We start from the raw sequence: 22,143 nt of genomic DNA, 5'->3' as shown, positions 1-22,143 counted from the left end.
TGAGAATTATGTCCTTGTTCCTTCCACTACTTTGATTGCGCTTTGCATTTTTATCCATTGACAGAGTTGGTGACTTCGTTGGTTCCTCAATGTTCCTACATTTCAAATATGCATGATCTACAATATTAAAACCAAAGTATTTGGGTTTCTCTAATCTTAGGCTCGGAGATGAAGTCCAATGGATGAAGCTAATGTACGGTGGGTTAAATCAACTTCGATTGGAGAGAGCAACGGATATATCTGTGCTGGGAGAGATGTAGAGCGATTGAAACAAAGAGTTAGAGGATGACATCACAATGCTGCTGAGGTTTAGGTGGCTTTTCTTGCATTTTAAGTAGCCTATCAGATTAAAGTGGTAAATTTACATTTAGGAAGATATTTCCAAATCTTTCTCAATGACTAGTCAGTAATAAAGTGTAGCTGTACAGAATTGTTAAGGTCATATCGATCATTCATAAAAAGTTGTCAAATTTTTTTTTAAAAATTAAAAATCTTCAAACTATGCAATCTCTAGCAATATCTCTTCATTGGTTAATTTTCAAGGTATCCAACTGACTTCCTTGTCAGTTTTGTTCTAGGAAGTTGGCACTTTTCTACCCTCTTCTCTAAGGACTCTTCTCCTCCTGATAATGAAGAAAATATTATTTTGTCCTATATTCCTTCCCTTATTACCCAGGAAATGAATGGTTATCTCATGTGATCGTTCTCTTTGGAAGAGGTGGAGGAGATGGTCTTTGACATGCCTAAGGGAAAGCCTCCTCCTAATGGCTATCCAGTTGAAAATACTGGGACATTATTAATCATGATTTTTTTGGAGGTGGTTAAGGAATCCTATTCTAGCAAGCAGATGCTTTGGGCATTGAATTCTACTTTCTTGACTCTTTTTCCAAAAAGAGAAGGGGCTAATCAACTGAAGTTTTTACAGAGTCATTACTAAGTTGATTTATGAGAGAATTAAAAAGTGGCTCCCCATTATAATCTTAGAGGAACAAGGTGGTTTTGTTGCTGGAAGAATTTTTTTGGATGGGGTTGTTATTGCTACTAAGGTCATTCACTCTATGACTAGTTCAAGGGAGTGATCTATGTTTGTTAAGCTGGATATGGCTAAGGCCTATGATGGAGTTAAATAGAGTTTCTTGAGGAATATTCTTCTTACCTTTGGCTTTAGCTCTGATTGGGTGAGTTGGGCTATTAGTTGTGTTACTTCTGCCTTTTTTCAATTCTTCTTAATGATCAATCTTCCCAGGTATTTGATGCCTCTAGAGGTCTCTGCCAAGGTGATCCTTTCTCCCCCTATCTTTTCATCATCATGGTTGAGGGCTTGGGTAGATTCATTAAGTATCAGGTGTCCCAAAATTCTATTCAGGGTGGCACAGGGGTAATGGTTTACCTACTCTTTCTCACCTTTAATTTGTTGATGATTCTTCTCTTGCGAATTTTGCTAGGATCAAGGAAGCTGAAGCCTTTCAGCATACTCTAGATATTTATTTGGTAGCTTTAGGCCAAAAAGTTAATGAGCACAAATCTTCCATTTACTTTTTCAACACTCTTGATTCTATTCAGGATTGGTGATATCCTATGGTTCCAGATTGGGTTGCTTCCTTTGACTTATCTTTGCATCCCTATTGTTGTTTCTAGGCAGCCATGACTCTTTTGGAAAAATTTGATTATCAATCTTCAGGAAAAGGCAAATCATTGGACTCATAGATGGCTTTCTACTGCTGCCCAGGTTACTCTTCTTCAATCTATTATTCAAGCTCTTCTTACTTATAGAAGCATGGTTTAGGCTGCTCCTATTTACTTTCTCAAGGGTTTGATGCTCTTTCTCATCAATTCCTTTGGAGTGGTAATTTGCATAGCACTAATGGAGTTTGATTAGCTAGGAGACTATTTGTAGGCCTAAAAAGGAGGGTGGTCTTGGTCTTCGATCAAATCTCTTGCATAGTCAAGCTTTGGCTGCTAAGCATTATTAATGATGGTTCTTTGGAAAATATCAACTTCGGGCTCATATTACCACCCATAAATATTTTGGAGGTGCTGATCCTTGCTCTATTTCCACACTTCCTCTTGAAGGTTGTGGCTCTATGGTCTAGCACACTCTGAAGACTAGTGTTGTGTTAGTCAAGAGAGGTCTTTTCTGGATATGTGAGGGAGGCTTCGAGGAATTGTTTTTGTTTGATGCTTGGGATGGATTCCCATCCATATTATCCATGTACTCTCATCTTCAAACTCTTTGTGATTCTTTTCATGTTGTTGGATGGGATAAAGTGGCTCATTACAAGACTTTTTATCAATTGGGACCTCTTGTTGGTTACAGATGGAAGAACTCTTCTGATTGGCCTCCTAGAGGCACAAAGGTGGATCATTTGGAGCTTTCTCATATTTTGGCCTCTAGGGAGTGTTCCTCTCTACTAGGACCATATGTTTTGGCTTGGGGAGGTACCTTGTCTGGTAAACATCATGTCTCTACTAGGTGTCAAGAGATAACTAGACAATTATTCAAGGATGTTGAGGTCCCTTGGTGGAAGCAAGTTTGGAGTAAATTTTCTTGATCAAGTGCATTTTTTTCATGTGGCTAGTGGCTCACAACCACTACCTTACATGGGATAATCTTTGTAAATGTGGATTTCAGGGCCCCTCTTATTATGTTTTGTGTGGTAATGGGGAGGAGTATGTCTCCCATCTATTCTTCTATTGCTCCTTTTCTACTTAGTTATGGTACCTTTGGTAGAGTGCTTGGGGTTTCTCTTGTAGACATGCTTCCTTTTTGCTTGAGTTTTGGGCCGGCTTGGGAGGTGCTCCCTCCAAGTCCTTCCTCTATATGTTGCTTGGATTGCTGGCACACCTTTCATTCTTCGGCATATCTAGCTAGAGAGGAATTGTCGAATATTCCAAGATCATCTTTGGTGGAAGATCTCACATTCTCTTCAGGAAACTATTCAAGTCAAGTGTGCACTAGATGGGGGTATGGATCCAATTGATCTTGCTATATGTAATTGCCTGAATTTTCATCTTTAGGATGGGGTCGTAAATCAATGGTATCAAAGAGTGTCTAAACATTCTTGGCAGCAAGGGAAAGGATACGTGAATTGAGAGTGGCATTGGATTCATCCTCCTCATTGAATTTTGAAAATTAACACTAATGGTTCTTCCAGAAAAAATCTAGGCCCTAATGGTATTGGGGGAGTGGCTCGTTACAGTTCTGGTGAAGTTAAATTATTTTTCTTAGTGCATAAGGGTTACCATACTAACAGTCTCATGGAGGCTCAAGCCATTTTATATGCCATGAAACAGTGTTGTTTGCAGGGATGGTGTAAGATTATCTGTGAGTTTGACTCCCAAGTGGTGGTGAACTTGCTTTCCTCACAAGAGCTTGAAAATGTTAGCTCGTAGTTGGCCACTATTATTAATTAGACTCTTCTCTTTTGTACCTCTCTTGAGTTCATTAGATTTAGTTACATTCCTTGTGAATGGAACAAAGCTGGTGATTTTTTGGCCAAATAGGCTTCTAGTCATGCTCTGCACTAGAAGATTATGGATAGGGAGTAGCTTCCCCTTGACCTATAACAAGAATTTGATGAACTTGTTGCTCAGGATAGAGCTACTTGTTGAGCTCTCCTTTTTGTAATCCATTTTTTTTTAATAACTTTTTTCCAAAAGATCTTGTGCTATACTAATAATCATAAAATAAAATGTAAAGCATAAACAATGATCAACTAAAATTAGAATAAAAAACTTTATTTTTATTGAATGTGTTATAATTCTAAAAATAAGAATGCATTATAAAGAAATCAACTAAAGAATAAAAACTCTAAACAAGAACATGTAAAGAGATTGCATACTATGCAAACTAATCAGAAAATAATTTAAAATGATGCCTACCTACAACATGCAGTTTTATTAAGTATGAAATAAATATAAATAAATAAATTTAAATTAAGACTGATGCACATGCTTCACACTATAAATTCATGAATTTAATGCATGCATTCTTGAGTGGTGAGCGATGCATGCTATGAGAATGCATAACACATGCCTTCAATCTCTCCCTACATGAACAATGAGAATGAGACCAAGTTGTGTTCTCTAGATGTAGAGAGAGCTTTGGTGAAGATATCAACAACTTGCTCAGAAATTGGGCAAAATTATAACTCCACTATACCATTCTAAACTAAATCTCAAATGAAGTGATGATGGATCTTAATGTGGATTGTTGGGGATTTTTGGCCATTGCAATGGCACTGCTATTATCAAAAAAAGTAATTGTAGGATGTTCTTGAACCAAATGCAAATCTTCTAGAATCCTTCGAATCCATATCACTTGACAACTAGTTGGTGTAGCTGCAATATACTCTACTTCTTCTATCTTTTAGAGACAACTAGATGAAGACCCTACTATTATCTCAATATCTTTGGGAATTAGTAGAAGGAGGATACACTGATCCTATAGACCTGAATGCTTTAAATGCCTTAACATAGGCTCAACCAAATTAGTTGAAAGAAGACAAAAAGAAGGATAATTGAGATCTTTTCCTCATTCAAACTACATTTGATATGTTTATTTTCCCCATATAGCTGGTATGCCAAAGTCAAAGGAAAGTTGGAAGAAAATTTTGATTTAAAGAATTCAAAGCAATAGACTTCTAGAATAAGATTTCGAAGGAATGTCTCAAAAATATTTTCATGACAGATGAATTCTTCATGTCAGTTTGACAACTCCTACGTGATGATTTTATATAGTCCAAATTCAAATATAGAACCAATGTAGATGTTTCCTCGATGTTTCCTCAATGTTTAGTGCATGGGACCTTTAATTGGGAAGGAAGAAAGAAGCGAAGTGGATCATAGAGAGATGCATAAGGCTTGAATAGAAGAAGGTTTGGAGGCAGTAGTGGCCTTGGCAGAATCCACCTATAGCTTTTAGTAACAAGAGGAGGTTGTAGTGCACTCTCAAGATCTCTGTCTCATATTCTTCATCTTTTATCTTTTGGCAAGCATTAGAAAACTACAATGACAAAAGAGACAAGATGAAACAACCTTGGGGTAGAGATCTTGCATTGGGTTAATTTGAGAAATGCAAACTAAAATTGCATCTGGCATCCCACAAGTGGTTGATTGTGGTGCTAGTGGACAAGTATTATTTGCATGTAAATAAATAACTAATTAAAATACCTTCTATGTATTGATGATTCTTTTTATAGATGAAAAATCTAATACAGATGTTATATTATAGATGAAAAATCTAATATAAAATATTAACAGGTCAAAATATTTAATTTATTCAATATCTAGTGAATCACACCTCAATACAGATGTTATATTTTTATCTATATTAATATCTATATTAAAACTACAAGAATGTAGTGTTTTATATTTGGCATTACTAATTCCATTTCTAGTGACATTATTATTATTATTTTCATTACTTATATTTTTAGGAAGTGTGGGATAAAGTGTTTATTATTATCAATGTGGATTGGGTAGTAAAAAATTATACGAATCAATTTATGAAACAATGGAGCTTCATCCCATCTAATCACCCCATCCTTAAATCTATAGACTCACATCCACTCTTTTCTTATTCAAAATATTTGGAATGAATACAATAATAGGTTTTTTAGGTATTAATCTATGACTAATTGTACCCTATTCAAAATTATTAGGTAACAAGTCAAATAAATCATAAATGTCATTTCCTTAGGTAAGGTGAAGATGAGCTCTACTCTCCATGGAATTAGAGTTAAATAAGCTTAGTGATTTATTTTTAAATCCTCTTAAACATCAATTAGGATAGTATAATGATAAGAAAACTTACTAGATGGATTCCCCTATCTACTAGCTAAATTAAATGCAATGTGGATGGTTTTGCAGGAGGAATTTTGTGTCTCAGGCATCATAAAATTTGGGCAAGGTCTTCTTATTGAGGGCCTTTGCAAAAATTTAGGCATTGGATCAAATAATAGGGTTGAAACCAAAACTACTTAGAAATCTATTACAAGAATGAAAGAACTAAATTTGGATTATATCATCATTGAAGGAGACCCAAAGATCGTAATACATTACTTTAAAGGTACAATTGGATACCCTTGATTATTATTGTTGATCATGAAGGATTATAAAAGAATGTTCACAACCTTGAATCATATTGAATCTTTTTGATTGATAATATGGATATATTACATTAGAATCAAAAAAATATTACAAAAAGCCACTAAACTAGCAGATAGATCAAACCCAACCGAACACAAATGCAAGCTTGTGTATATTTGATCATTACAATTTTTTTATAAAAACATATGAAGAAAATAAAAAACAACATTAGCCCTTATTACCAAAATGAGCATGCCAAAGACCACTGCCACCATACCTCACTGGAACTAACTTGCCACCTCCTCATGTGAGAGATTTGAAAAGAAAAACCTACCACAAGCACCAATGCCACCACAAATTGGTTTCTTTAGTTAAAGTTTCTATCTTGGAACTAAGATATCATCTCTCCCTATAGGTATAGTCAAATTTTCGCATATTCTTCATCTTCCTTCTCTCTACCACTAGTTCTATCCCTTCCTCATGCTTTTTTCTGCCAAACGTTCAAGAGAACCTATCACCCAATGTGCACATCTACCATTTGGACATCTTTTGGGCAAGTTGAACTCTATATAACTAGGGGCTACAATCCCCCATCACCTCCACCAATGAGAAAGCAAGGCCCTCAACTCATGTCCATACTAGAACCCTCTTCTGCTTTGTCAATAATTGACTGTAGACGACCAAACTACTTGGGCTACAAACAAGCAAACACAACACACAAGACTTCTTCCTTTTAAGGACCCAAACATCAATGTCAATGCCAAGAAAAGTGAGGAGATGTCCAAGTTTTTTCGTATCTTGAGATCAATGTTCAAATACTCCTCCCCATACATCCAAGACAATGATGTCCCTATAATTCCACATTGTCATATTTTAAAAAAATTGCATGCACTCGATCGAGATAGCCCACCTGAATTCTGGCAACTAGTTTGACAAAACCAGAGAAAAGTTTTCCTTCATGGGAACTATTAAGTATTCCATTTCCAAACCCCAATCTTGGGAAATGGAAAACATTGAGCTTCTAAACCACAATACACATCATACAAAGGATGGTAAAGCATCCAAAAATAAAACACATCACCAAAGGTTGTTGGGTATATATGTGAAGCTCAACAGTTTTCATTTATTATTTCCCCCCCTTCCTCTCTCTCTATGTATATCTATGCCTGTATGTATTAGAGGTTCATTATTTCATATTGTATTTGAAGAGCTGAAGCTAGAGCTATGCTGTAAAGTTCAAACATTAACATTAATAAGAGATTTTCCATGTAGTGTGGACGTAGCCACAATTTGTGGTGAACCATGATAAAATTGTGTGTTTGTGTTTTTTCTCTTTCTTGTTGTTTTGTTATTTCTTAGTTTGCAGTTCTAGCAAACTTCACAGTTGGTATCAGAGCTTGGCATAGTCACTAAAATTGACTTCAGTGTTTAAAAATTTTGAGTCATGGAAGATTTGTGAGTGCAAAAAATCTTATGATAGAATTTCAATTTGTGGAAAGCACAGATGCATTTTTTTCTAGTCAAGCAAGACTTGGGGGTAGCAATTGATGGAAAAGCAAAGAAATTAGCTGCAATGAAGGATGACGACTAGGATAAAACTAATGAGAAGGCAAAGATAACAATCTTTTTTTCTTTATCAAAAAACATTTTATTCAATATAAAAAATGAATCTATGACCAAGGAAGTTTGGGATAAACTTCAAAGTATGTACGAAAGGCCTCAGCTACAAACAAAATATTCATTATGAAGAAGCTTCACAAGCTGAAAATGAAGGATGGGACTGCAATGTCAAGTCATATAAACAATTTGAACACTTTTATTATGTCAAGCATCTTTGGTTGGCATGACATAAGATGATAATTCTAAGGCTATCATCTTGTTGTGTTCATTACCTAACATCTCGTTGTTACAGTAGTTAGCACTTCTAACTCCTTAAAGAGCAAGTTGATCTATGATGAAGTAATGACAACTCTACTTTGCGAGAATATGCGAAGAAGCAATAAAGAATCCTCATCTAGTGAAGCTTTGATGGTTGTCAGCACCGAAACTAGAGGAAGAAGCCAAAATAGGGGAAGGAGAAATCATCATAGAAGATCAAAATCAGCTAGATGCTTGAAGTCAAAGGAGAGGAAAGGAGGAGACTATTGGTTTTTTGGGAAAAGTGGTCACATGAAAAAGGATTGTAGAGGTTATAAAAGAGCAAAAGAACAAGTGTAGGAAAGTCAAGCTAACACCATCTATGCCAAATATGATAGTGTACTAATTTTATCTATAACTAAGATTACTTCAACCTCATGGGTTTTGGATTCCAGTGCATCATTTCACACCTCTCCATGTACCAAATACTTCTCCAATTATCAAGAAGGTAAGTTCGATGAAGTATAATTAGGTGATAATAAAGCATGTGAAATAGTAGGAAAAGGAGATATTTTATTATCTTTGAAAGGAGGTGTTAAATGGCTTTTAAAAGATGTGCATCATTTTCCAAAATTAAAGAGAAATTTGATTTATGTAAGTCAACTATATGCACAAGGTTTTGTCACTTCCCTAACCAATTCATGGAAAGTCACAAAAGGATCCATGTTAGTTGCAAAAGGAGACAAGATTGGTAGTTTATGTATTGTTGAAAATATTGGTGAAGTGGGGGCTACCATGACAGTCAAAGATAACAATTCAGAATTATGGCATCAAAGGCTCAGTCACATGAGTCAAAAGGGCCTTGCTATTATGCATAAAAGGGAGCATTACCAGGGCTGAAATCATTTGACTTACAATTTTGTTAACATTCTCTCTATGGAAAATAGAAGTGGGTTAGCTTCTTGAGGATTGGACATGAAAAGAAAGGCACTCCCTTGGAACTTGTCTATTCTAATGTGTTTGGACTTGTCGAGGGAAGCTCTATTGGAGGAGAAAACTTCTTCCCCACTTTCTTTGATGATTGCACAAGAAAGGTATGGATTTACATATTGCATAAGAAATCTAATGTTTTTAGCAAGTTTCAAGTTTTGAAGGCTTTAGTTGAGAATCAGATTGGACATACAATAAAGTGCTTGTAAATGGATAATGACAAATAATTTTTCTCATTGGATTTTGATTCATTTTGTGCAAATAAAAACATCTGTTGAATTAAGATTGTTCCATTTGCCCCGCAAGAAAATGGAGTAGCAAAGAGGATGACTAGAACAAGCTCACTATATGATTTATAATATCAGTTTAGGCAAGGAGTTTTGGACAGAGGCATGTAATACAACTGTCTACTTAATCAACCAAAGTCCCTCTTCTTAGTTGGATTTTCACATACCAGAGGAAGAGTGGTTGGGAAAGAAAATCTCATATTCTCACATCCGAGTGTTTAGATGTGAAGCTTGTGTACATGTCTTGAAGGAGAATAGAAGGAAGCTTGATCCAAAATCACAAAAAGGCATATTTGTGGGCTATGGTGAAGACTAGTTTGGTTTCAGAATTTGGGATCTAGTTGGGAAGAAAATTATCATAAGTAAAGATGTCATCTTCAATGAGAAGGTATTTATGGTTCTCAACATAGAAGAAAAATCTATGAGTGAGTATATCCTTCTCTCTATTTTTGATAATAATTCTAATGCTGACAAAGATCAGAACAATGTTTCTTCAAGTATTTTATCTCCTAATTCAGTTCTAGCTCCTGCCCTTTTGTCCACTTCATCCACTAGCATGTGGAGTCATTCCAATACTATTGGTGAATAGGGTATTGATGAATTAGATAGTCAAAATAGAGATGATAATCCTCTGTTTGAGTATAGAGAAAATTGAAATTGTACTAAGCAAGGCACTCTTTCTGCTGATGTTTTTGGTCATAAACATTTTAATTATGTGAACATGCCACTCATAGGTGAGGTGGACTCCACACAGGAGCCTCACCCATTGTCTTTCCTACACTGCACCATGCAAGGAGTTAACCTTGGGTGCAAACTACCTCATGGTAGACCATCCAATTCAATATTCCATGTAGGGGATGTGCACACCAAATAGATTTGGCAATAAGTGACACATGGTGAAGAGCATGCTTACAATACAAAAATTCATACTCCTTCCACCTATCCCCTTCTGCAGACTCAAACATAGGAGATCACATCTCCCTTAGACTAGACACTCCTTTCTCAATAGATTGTCCAAAACAATGATTCAAATTCATGTAGCAACAAGGGTGAATTTCATGGTATCACTCATTGTCACACATATCAAATAGGGCATGAATCTAGTGGTATAGCATTGGGTAATAGAGTCATCAGACTCACAGGTAATAACTCTCCATCTCCTTCTCATGATCGACCACATTCCCCCATGACTCAGCATGAATCACACCATTGCAACACATCACATTTGCTGACTAAAATCAATGATGCAAAGTGTTCAAACTATCCTCATGACACTCATAAAATCTTTATGCAGGAGTATCCTCTACATTCCTCTTGCTCCCAATATCATACACCTATTCATGGCAGAAGCCAACATCATATTGAAAAAGGCTATATAGAAAAATGTGGACACTATCAAGACTGTATCTTTACACCCATTGGTAGAAGTCATACTAAAAATTTTAGTAGCAAACTTCCTTCACAATAGAGAAGTCAATTTGATGCAAAACATGGATTTCAAAATGATCAAACACATAATAGAGATGTGGTTTTTTAGGAAGGCCAAAATTCATAGAGCCATGATCCTTGTATGGGGACTGTAAAAGAAAGAAATTGATCAAAACCAAACTCAAAAGAACCATTACACATCTTCAAAGGTTAGTGATTTTGAACTCCAAACACAAAATTCCTAAGATAAAGAAAAGGGACATTCTAATCATAATGATAATGCTCAAGGATGGAGGAAATCAACTAGACAAAGAAGGCTTCCTACCATATTCTCTTATTATGAACTATTATATTTTGAAGAAGTAGAGGTAGAATGCTTTCTTTTAGACCAAGTTGAACCAACGAGCTTCAAAGAAGTTCAAAAAGCATCAAAGGCACTAATGTAGGAAGAGGTGGATTCTATGTTGCAAAATAAAACTTGGGATTTAGTTCCTTTTGTCACCAAATAAGAAAGCACTAAAAATTGATGAATTTATCAGTTGAAAGAGGAAGGTAAAAATTAGAAGCACCACAAAGCTAGGCTAGTTGTTAAAGGTTTCAATCAACCAAACAGCATAGATTTCAATGAAATCTTCTCACTTGTAGTCAAGATGATTATAATCTGGGCTATTCTTGGTTTATTTATTTCTCATGATCTTGAACTTGAATAGCTGTATATCAAAATGACATTTCTCCATGGTGATATGAATGAAGAAATCTACATGATGTAGCCTAAGGGATTTATTAAATGTGGTAAAGAAAACTTTATTGTAGATTGAGTAAGAGCTTGTATGGTCTCAAGAAAGCTCTGAGGTAGTGGTACCTCAAGTTCAATCGATTCATGACTGAAAATAACTTCATTCACTGTGAATCTGATCTAGGTGTCTACTATAAGAAGTTACCTAATGGTTCCTTTTTTCTTTTATTTCTCTATGTTGATGACATGCTTGTTACCGACTCATCTATGAAGTTGATTTTAGAATTGAAAGAAAAGATGTAACAAAGGATTTTCATGAAGGATGTAGGGGTAGTGAAATGGATACTTGGCATGGACATTATTCGTGATAGAAACAAGATGGAAATAAAGCATTCTCAAGAACACTATGTTCTCAAGGTGTTAGAAAGATTTGGCATGGCAGATGCCAAACTGGTTAGTACTCCTCTTGTTGATCATCTCAAATTATCTTCAGCCATGTATCAAGACACAAAAAGAACAAAACTACATGAAGAGAATCCCATATTCTTCAGTAGTGGGTAGTCTTATCTATGCAATGGTTTGCACTTGTTCAGCTATCACCCAAGTAGTGGGGGTTGTCAGTAGATTTATGAGTAATCTAGGTAAACAATATTGGGATGTATTTAAGTGGATCTTAAGATATTGTAAGGACACTTATAATTTTGTATTGTTCTTTGGTGGCAAAGACACTTCACTCAGAGGTTATACCAATTCAAATATGGCTATAAATTTAGATAATAGAAGATCTACTAATAGTTATGTATTTACTTTTGTTGGAGTAGCGATCAGTTGGGCATCAAAGTTGCAATAAGTGGTCTCACTTTCTACTACTGAGGCTGAATACATTTCTCTCACTGAAGGAGCAAAGGAGTTGATTTGGTTGCAATGTCTATTTGGTGATTTTGATTGTCCTCAACAAGGATCACCCTTGTATTGTGATGGTAAAAGTGCCATTGAATTACCAAAAAATGTAGTGTTTCATAGTAGGACTAAGCATATTGAGGTATGTTATCATTTCATTCAAAGGAAACTTGACGAGGGAAAACTTTAGGTCTTGAAGATTAACACCAAGGAGAATCCAGCTAATGCACTCACAAAGGTTGTTCCATGAGAGAAGTTTGAGTTCTACCAAGTTTTTCTTGGCATTGTAAAGAAATAACAGTAGGGGATTCAAGGGAGACTCATACATTATAGCAGTTGGATTTCAAGTGGGGGTTTGTTGGGTGTATATGTGAAGCCCAATAGTCTTTCATTTATTATTGTTTCCCTCCAATTGATTGTTGTCTCTTCATTTCTCTTGGGATTCTATATATATGTATTGGAGGTTCATTATTTCATATTGCATTCAAAGAGCTGAAGCTACAACTGTGATGTAAAGTTTAGAATTTAACGTTAATAAGAGATCTTCCCTTGATGTAACCACAATTTGTGGTGAACCACAATAAAATTGTGTGTTTGTGTTTTTCTTTTTTCTTGTTGTTCTATTCTTTCTCAGTTTTCACTTTCAGAAAACTTCACAAAGGTGATGTCCAATAAAAATAACTTCTTCTCATCCTCTTACTAAATGTAGATTATAGGAAGTCTCACAAAGTACTCATGACATGTTTCAAGCACATCAAAAAGTTTCCTATCCACCTAATCCAAAATCAAAATAACTCATCCTATATGTATAATATCACAACCCTTCCAATGCGAAATCAACACCATATACGACTAAACTAGTTTTTAAAACATATTTCCCTCCACCACAATATCTTTGACATCCAAATTCCTAAAAAATCAAAACATTTCAAATTTTTATACCAATGACCTATGGGTAAAAGTACAAAGCTATGTCACCTTTCAAACTAACTTATCAGAATGACTTAATTTGAGTATTTCTTTCTAAAAATTATTTGTTTTCTAACATATGATCTAGATAAATTCATTCTAGCTAAGTTATATATAGTCTCACACTTTTTCAATTGGAAATATCTATTAAATACATGTTTTTATACTAGTTTGTATCCAATTACTAAAGAAATAAAATTATTTCAAAAAAGTGGTGTTTCAATAACTCTGACTATACTTTATAATATATATTTTTATTAGATATAAACACCATTTTATAGAGCTCAGAGTCAAGATTATTCTCATATACAGTTTATACTATTTTAATTAGATATAGTATATTGTAATTTTAAAAATGTAGAAGCATTTATTTTAACACTTGAAAAGATGTCAGTTATGAGAAAAAAAAAATATATTAAATCATATAAAAAAAAAATTAAAATTATATGATTTTCTAGAGGAGAGAGTCCTCTTCTAGAATTTATAATTTTTCTCTTGGTTATAAGAGATTTGTTTTGAATAATGTTGTGGGAGATGAAAACTATCAATTTTAGGTGAGTTGACATTTGAATCATTATAAAAGAGAAAATATAGGTCTAAAGCCAATTTTTATTTTTGATTGTTCTAGCTATATATGTTTTCTATAATATAGTTTGAGATCAAAGGGAAATAACTTTAGTTCCATATAGTTTTGTGGTGGGAACTAGAACCCTAATTTTCAGCATTTTTCAGCAGCTAAAAATTTATTTATAAAAATTAGGAAAATATATCAATTCTTATTCCAAAGAATTATTAAAAATTACAATCCTAAACTTCATCCATTTCTACTCATTTAATTAGATTAATTCATTTTTAAATTCAAAATAATAATACCAATTTTATGTCATTGAAGGTGAATAGTTATACTTTTGTTAGCATTTTCCTTTACAAAAGGGTGACACAGGTTTGTGCTTTTACCCCTATCCACCTTTACATTAGATATTTTTTCTACAATAACATTGGCCTTTTGAAGTGAATGGTATACCCAAAATTTTGTGAACTTCTCAAGGAGATTTCAAATCCTCTAAGTGTGTCTATTAAAGTACCACATTGTCCATTTCTCTTTTCACTATGCCACGAATCACTACCAAGTGTGAATCATTTTCCAAATGTATCCTTTGAACTCTAAGTTTTTTGGCCATCAAAATCACACCTACTTCCACCAAGAATTCATCTTTTCCTTTATTCCATTTACCAATTTTGTCATCCCTAAAGTGATGATGCTTCCTCTCTCATCTCATGCCACATATCTAGACCCTAACCATCTGGGATTGTCCTTTAAGGTGCCATCAAAGTTGATCTTCACCCACCCCTAATCCACTTTGTGCCACATAGCCTTTTTTAGCATCATTCTATTGAAGTTGGATGTGGCTATCCTCTAACAGACTTTATAGTTACCAATTTTCAAAAAATCAAAAAACATCAATATGTAAAATAAAAAAAAAGTTTGACTTTGTTTTGTCTTTAGTGCATTTTGTTTGAAGATTAGGTGAACCATTAGAAATTATTTATGAACCTAATCATATTAAAATTTACCACACTCTAAGAGAAGATAATTGTATTATATGAATGAATTGTTATAAATTATGACCAATCTCCTAATATTCCTAAATAAATCTTTGATAAAGAAAGAGAAAAAAATATCTCTAACCAAATTCAAGATGAAAAATACATGTATTATTAATCATTTGGGTCTTTTTATTCTTAGTTAAGTCTTGGGAGAATTTTTCATCTACATAACTCATTTGAATAATTGGTCAACTAGATATTTTGTTCCTCAAAAACATCATTTCACTTATATAAATGATGACTAAAGTGTTGACAAGAAAATTAAAGTTATAATTAGGAAACCTTAGATTCTTAATCTTATCAAAAATTACATGTTGAGTTTTCCTAAGATTGGGATTTTTATTAAGATGAGTAAGAAACCCGTTTTAACTAAGTTCCTCAACATGGTAATGTATAATTATCTAGATGTACACCTAGCATTTCAAAATGGAAATGAAAGTTAATATAGATAATAATCACCACATTTATTATAATGTAAGGGGATATTTTTTTCAAAACTCTTTTAAATGCTCCCATAAATGTAAATGTCAATAAATAGTGAGATAAATCTTGGTCAAATCAATTGTAAGATTAAAAATAGAAGTATCATTATTATGGGGCATGATTCTAAGTTTTTTTGGCTAATTTAAAAATCAATTAGACTTAGTGTTAAAAAAACTTCATTGTCATTCCAATATAGAAAAAGGAAATGGTTTTTAATTTCTTACTACTTTTAGTAGTAGTGATCCTTTCATGTCTTCAGTTCATTACTCTATCCTATCTAAATCAAAAGTATTTTCTAGTTTATTTAGAGAGTTCAACATTTTTTGAGTTGGATCTATAATTTTTTCAAGCCATTTAGGAATGAACAATTCTTCTATCATATGGCCTTGCTAGATAAATAAGTTCCAAGGCCCTTGTTTCTCTTCTAGTGGAGGTCAAGATGGATGGCTTGTCACTCTACCCCTTCTCCTTGGCATCACTCTTTTTGGTCCCCTACTACTACGTCTATTGCTCTTGATACGTATTCTACTTGGTGGCACTCTAACACCAATGATAAATGGTTTCCTTGATTAGTACTTATAATTTTACCTAGTAGGAGGGAAGAAGGATAAAAAGAGAATGAATATGATGGGTGATCTCTTCTTGACCCACCTACAAACCCCACTAATGTATTAGGTTCTTATGACCAACATGATCCTCCTCCTTCAACTAGAATTTCTCATGGATATTGAAGGCTTTCATAACTTCTTTATAAAAAAAAAAAAAAAAGTTTCTAGTTTCTATTTTCTAGCCTGTGTGTGATGCAGACTCTCATTGGGTGATCTTGTATCCCCTAGCTCTTTTGTGAATATGTAGCTTTATACTTATATTAATAGAAATAGACTATTCATAAGAAAAGTGTGGGGGGGCTTTGAAAAGGTTAAACCCTAGAGATAGTTTGGAATTGATTAAGAACTAAGAGCTATGTGGCATACCTAGTAGAGGCATCATGAAATCATACTTTTAGGCCATGAAGGGGTTATAATGCCACATTATTTTTAGAGTTTTGAGTCTCTTAGAAGAAATGCAATCTGACTATTGATAGTATTAAGTTTCAAGTGACTTCTAAACATATTATAAAATCCACTAAACTCATGTGGAGGGTAATAATATGGAATGGGAAAATTTAGACGATTATAAATTTTATATGAAGAAATTCCAAAAAAAAGTGGAAAAGCTAGTTGTTGTGGCACATAAGGTATGATTATATCTATCCACCTCCCCTTTATGGTCTAGTTGATCTCATTATTATAAAATATTTTAACTTGGAAATTATGTATATTGTCTTCCATGACTATATTTTCCTAATACTTAACCATCTAAGGAATGACCACAAAATTATTATGCCCCACTTCCTATTTTCCTCTTTAAACTCTAGTATTACCGATGGATTTTTTCCTCCAACCTATCATGGTTTTATTTACATCCTCAATCAACATGTTTTTTATAAATATTCATTTATAAATCATATATAATCTTACTAAAAACTGGAGTAATTTCATTTTGTGAATCTTGCTAAAACCACCATCAATATTGAGTTTCTTGAATCAAACCCTCTCCTTGAAAAATCTGCTCATAGTGGTAAAAATAACAATTGTCTTGTGAAAAAAGATAAACCTTAAAACCTTGAAAAAGATAAAATCCCAAAGAAGGAGATCTCTTTAAGGAAGCTCTAATTGAAACAACTCCTAGAAGAGAAAAAGTATGCCAAGTCCACTAAGGCTAGAAATAAAGGAGTTAAATGAAGAATCCCATTCATAGATGATGACAAATAGGAGAAAATATATAATGAAAGGGAATTTATAAAAGAACCTAAAATGAACAAAGCTCTTCAAAAAAAGGTTAAGTTTGGCTAGACAATAAAGATATGAAAGGAAAAAATATTGAGGAGGAAATGTTTTTAGAAATGCTTAAGGAGCACTAGCTTTAGAAGGAAGAAGAAAGCACTAATAATTATGAGGATGATTATTGTTGGATGATTCTAAAGAATTTGAGAAAGAGTCAAAATCAAAATATATGGAAATAATGGGGAAACTAAATTATTTGGATGACATCATTTTAATATGGCTAGTAATTCCCATCCCTAATGAGCCATCATTTTGTATGATGACAATGAAAAAAAGTTCCTACAAATTTATGTCTTGAAAAGTTGACCAAGTCAACCAACTCCAAGGTTCCACATGGTTGGTTTTCAACCTACTAGGTAGTTCAATTGAAGATAAATGTGTTTGTTCACAAGGAGGGCTTTGCTAGTATCTATAAATCCTACATAACTTTGGAAAAATGTGACCACAAACCAATATATTTTTGTATTTTTAGAATTTATGATTAATGAAAACTCTAACAATGCAACTATATGAATTCCTATTCTAACCACGTGTTCAATTTTTTTTTTACTGAGATAGGGTAACAAAAAATTAAAACAATTAAAATAATTTGCTGAAACTAAAATTCTTAATAGACATAAGTCATAGTAACAACACATCTATGAAATAAATTTTCTAAAGGATCAAGAAGGAAACCAATGAAATCAGGAGAAGTGTGTATGTAACTCTACCAATTCAATTTTCAAATGAACTAATAAAAACCATATGATGTTTCATGATTCATCAAATCATGACGTATGGAAAGTGTGCACACACAAAACAAATATTTATGCAAAAACTATAGAGTGATCCTTTCTCCAATTCATCACAATAGAGAAATTCACTAACAAATATGACAAACACCATAACTAATTGATTGCACAAGAATTAACATACAACAAAAATCTTGGCTTCATCAATATTCATGAACATAGAATCCATAAAGGAAACACACATCCTAGCAAGAAATATTACACACATAAATAAAGAACCTATAGAATACTTTTTTGCATCAAAATACTAGCGAGTAAGAGAAATGACATGACTCTCGATTTTGTGAGAGTCTATTTTCTAGATCGAGACCTCTTCCAAATTGAGTGCCCAAATTTTAAGAATGAGGCACATGATTAGCTTTGGTGGTCCAATCCATAGTAAAAAATTGGTCACCCAATTTTAAAAAATTGCGTGCTCACTTTATGAATATAAATTAAGTAATCGAAGCTAATTGAGTGCCTGATTATAAATGAATTAGGTGTCCAATTTGTTAATTCATAAACATATTAAAACTGATTTTTTTGGCATTTTTTTAATCATTTTCACTTCTTCCAAATTGTGATAGCCATATTAAAGAGATGGGACCCTGGTCCTTAAAGCCCTACCCACCCCCCAAGCTGATTTTTTTCATTATTCTAAGTATGTCTATTTATTTTCAATTATTTTATTTTTTGCCCAAGCTGATTTTTTTCATTATTTCACGTATGTCTATTTGTTTTCAATTATTTTATTTTTTTCTTACAAATTAGATTTATTTTATTGTTTTTGTTCATCATTAGTATTTAAAATTTCATTGTATTTACTTTTTATTTATTTATTTATTTATTTTAAATTAATTTATAAAACATAGAATAGGTAAACTATAAACAAAAGCCACCATGGGTTCTTTGTGAGTCATTCAACTTCACCATAGACCAAGGGCCTATTGACATCTTGTTAAATTTTTAATAAAGAATGATAAAGAGAAAGTAACTATATAATTAGATTATTGATCTATAAGATTAACAAAAGTTTGAATTTACTTATATAGAGACAAAGTATTTGTGTTTCTCTAATCTTAGGTCCGGAGATGAAGTCCAATGGATGATGTTGAATGTAAGGTGGGTTAAATCCACTTTGATTTGGAGCAACGGATAGGAATGTGCTCGGAGAGACGTAGAGCGATTGAAACAAAGAGTTAGAGGATGAGATCACAATGGTGCTGTGGTTTAGGTGGCTTTTCTTGCTGTTGAAGTAGCCTATAAGATTAAAGTGGAAAATTCACATTTAGAAAGAGATTTCCAAATCGTTCTCAATGATATAGTCAACAATAAAGCGCAGGTGTACAGAATTGTTAAGGTCATATCTATCATTCGTAAAAAGTTGTCAAAATTTTAAAAAAATTCAAATTCTCATGTTTTAGGGAGGGAAAGAAAGTTGGAAGAAAATATTAATTGAAGACAGATGCCCTTCTAGAATAAGATTTCAAAGGAATGTCTTAAAAATATTTTCATGACAGATGAATTCTTCTTGTTGGTTTGGTAATTCCTACGAAATGATTTTGTGTTGTCAAATTCAAATATAGAATGAATGCTGATGTTCCCTCAATGTTTAGTGCATGAGACCTTTAATTGAGAAGGAAGAAAGACGTGAAGTGGATAATAGAGAGATGCATATAAGGTCTGAATAGAAGCAAGAGTTGTAGGCAGTAGTGGCAGAATCGACCCATAGCTTTCAGTAACAAGAGGGGGTTGTGATGTACTTTTAGGGAAACGGCTTAAACATTACACACTAAGCTTAATTCCTAAATAAATAATGTTAAATAATCAAAGTTAACTTTTGTTTTCGAAACTTAATTCTTCCCTTAATATATGATGTTTAAGGGTAGCCCTCTCACAGTCATCTTCATTCTTTTATCCTTTGGCGAGCATTAGAAAACTAAAACTACAATGACAGAAGATACAAGATGAAGCAAACTTGGGGTTTCATCTTGCATTATATCCATGACTCAGACGTAACTTTGGAGGTGGGTTTGCCAAAGAATTAATTTAAGAAATGTTACTAAAATTTCATCTTGCCAACTACTGAAGAGGCATCGCAAAAGTGGTTGCTAGCAAGGCGTTGCTGGAACGGAGATGATATATAAAATCTTGAATTTCTGTTTGGTATCTTTTGTTTTCGTACCCATTTTTTTCGTAGCTGGGTATGCTATCGTTCATGAGGCATATGATTTTGGTAATGTAATGGGAAAAGTGGGGCATTTAATGGCTAGCATATGGACTTGGTAGCAATGCATATTGAATACACTACTTACCGGGGTTGGAGATAGGGGTAGCTTTTTCTGCATTTAAAGATTTAATTGTCTTTCTTAAATGAACTTAAAAAATATACTTTTTATGTTAACAAAATTTAACCATTATTTTAAAAACATCAGAGTATTTGTGTTTTAAATATGTATTTATATTTTATATAGAGAAAAAATATTTGCATCATCTTATATCAGATTGTGGTTACAACTATTATCTATAAATTGTTATCTTTGTTAGAATTGAATAGGAAGCTTCTTTAAAAAAAATCAGAAGTACATTTTAAATCTCATAAAACTATTTGTGCTCCCTTATTATAATTTCTACTTATACTAGTATCCGCAGTATACAATTCAAACTATTTTCAAGTTCTCTAAGTTCTACATTTACCTCCCAAACCTTCAATATTGTATACCAAAATATTTTAGATGGTGCAATTTATTGTTTTCTCCATAATTTTCTAGTAGCTTCATTGAAGATTTGGAAGTGCTCACACTAGAAAAGAACTATTATATGTAATATCTTATAGTGATATATTATATGTATCTTTATAATTTATAAGAATTAAATAAATCTTAATTAAATTGAAAAATATATATAAATAATTAAACAAATACTCATTGTATAAAACTAAATATATTATTTGTATGCAAATAAATAATTAATTAAAATACCTTTTATGTATTAAGTGGTATGTGGGAAAATAATTAAATAATTCTATGTATTGATGATTCCTTTTATTGATGCAAAATCTAATACAAAATATTAACAATTTTTGAGCCAATAAGTTTGACTCAAAATCACAGAGTTAAATTCTGATAGCAATATCACAAGCCAAAATATTTTATTTATTTAATACTTAGTGTATCACACCTCAATATAGATGTTACATTTATTTTATCTATATTAAAAGTACAACAAAGTAATGTTTTATATTTGACGTTACTAATTTCATTTCTTGTGACATTATTATTATTGTTTTCATTGCTCATATGTTTAGGAAGTGTAGGATAGAGCAATTATTGTTATCAATGAGGATTGGGTAATGAAAAATATATGGATCAATATATAGAAAAAAGGAAGATTTTATTTTTATTTTTATTTTTTGACAAAATTGAAGAAAAGTTTGCCTCCATGGGAATCATCAAGTATCTCAATTCCAAATCCCAATCTTGAGAAAGGGGGAAAATGGAGCTTCTCAACCACAATGCCTAGACCCGCCCGACTCTTGAAAAGGATGGTAAAGCATCCAAAAATAACACACATCACCTTTGGTGATGTCGAAAGGACTTCTTCCCATACTCTTACTAAATGTAGATTGTAGGGAATCTTACAAAGTACACATGGCATGTTGCTAGTACATCAAATAGTGTCCTACTTACCTATTGAAAAATCAAAATAACTCATCCTATACATCCAATATCATAACCATTTTCAATGTGACATCAATAGCATATATGAGTAAGGTAATTTTTTAAACATATTTCCCTCCATCTCAATACCTTTGATATTCAAATTCCTAAAGAACGTTCATTTGATTGCAAGCATAGGAATGGAGAATAGGGATGTAATATTGGGAATAGGAATGGCTATTCCAATAGCAGTTATTTTTTGAAATGGCTATAAGCTCATTTTAGAGGTAAAATGAGAATATGTATTCATATTCCCTATTTCATTTGACAAAGAAAACAAAGAATAGAAAAGATATTTCAAAATTTCTATTCCTATTTCAGCAACCAAACTAGCTAAGGGTCCATTTGGTTGCTAGCATAGGAATTGAAAATTAGAATAGAAAAATAGAATGGGAATAGAAAAGGAGAATTCCAATCCTA

The sequence above is a fragment of the Cupressus sempervirens genome, chromosome 11 (genome assembly GCF_028749045.1).
Source record: "Cupressus sempervirens isolate cs-2001-9-10 chromosome 11, ASM2874904v1, whole genome shotgun sequence".
NCBI lineage: Eukaryota > Viridiplantae > Streptophyta > Pinopsida > Cupressales > Cupressaceae > Cupressus > Cupressus sempervirens.
Note: the sequence above shows the minus strand (reverse complement) of the source record.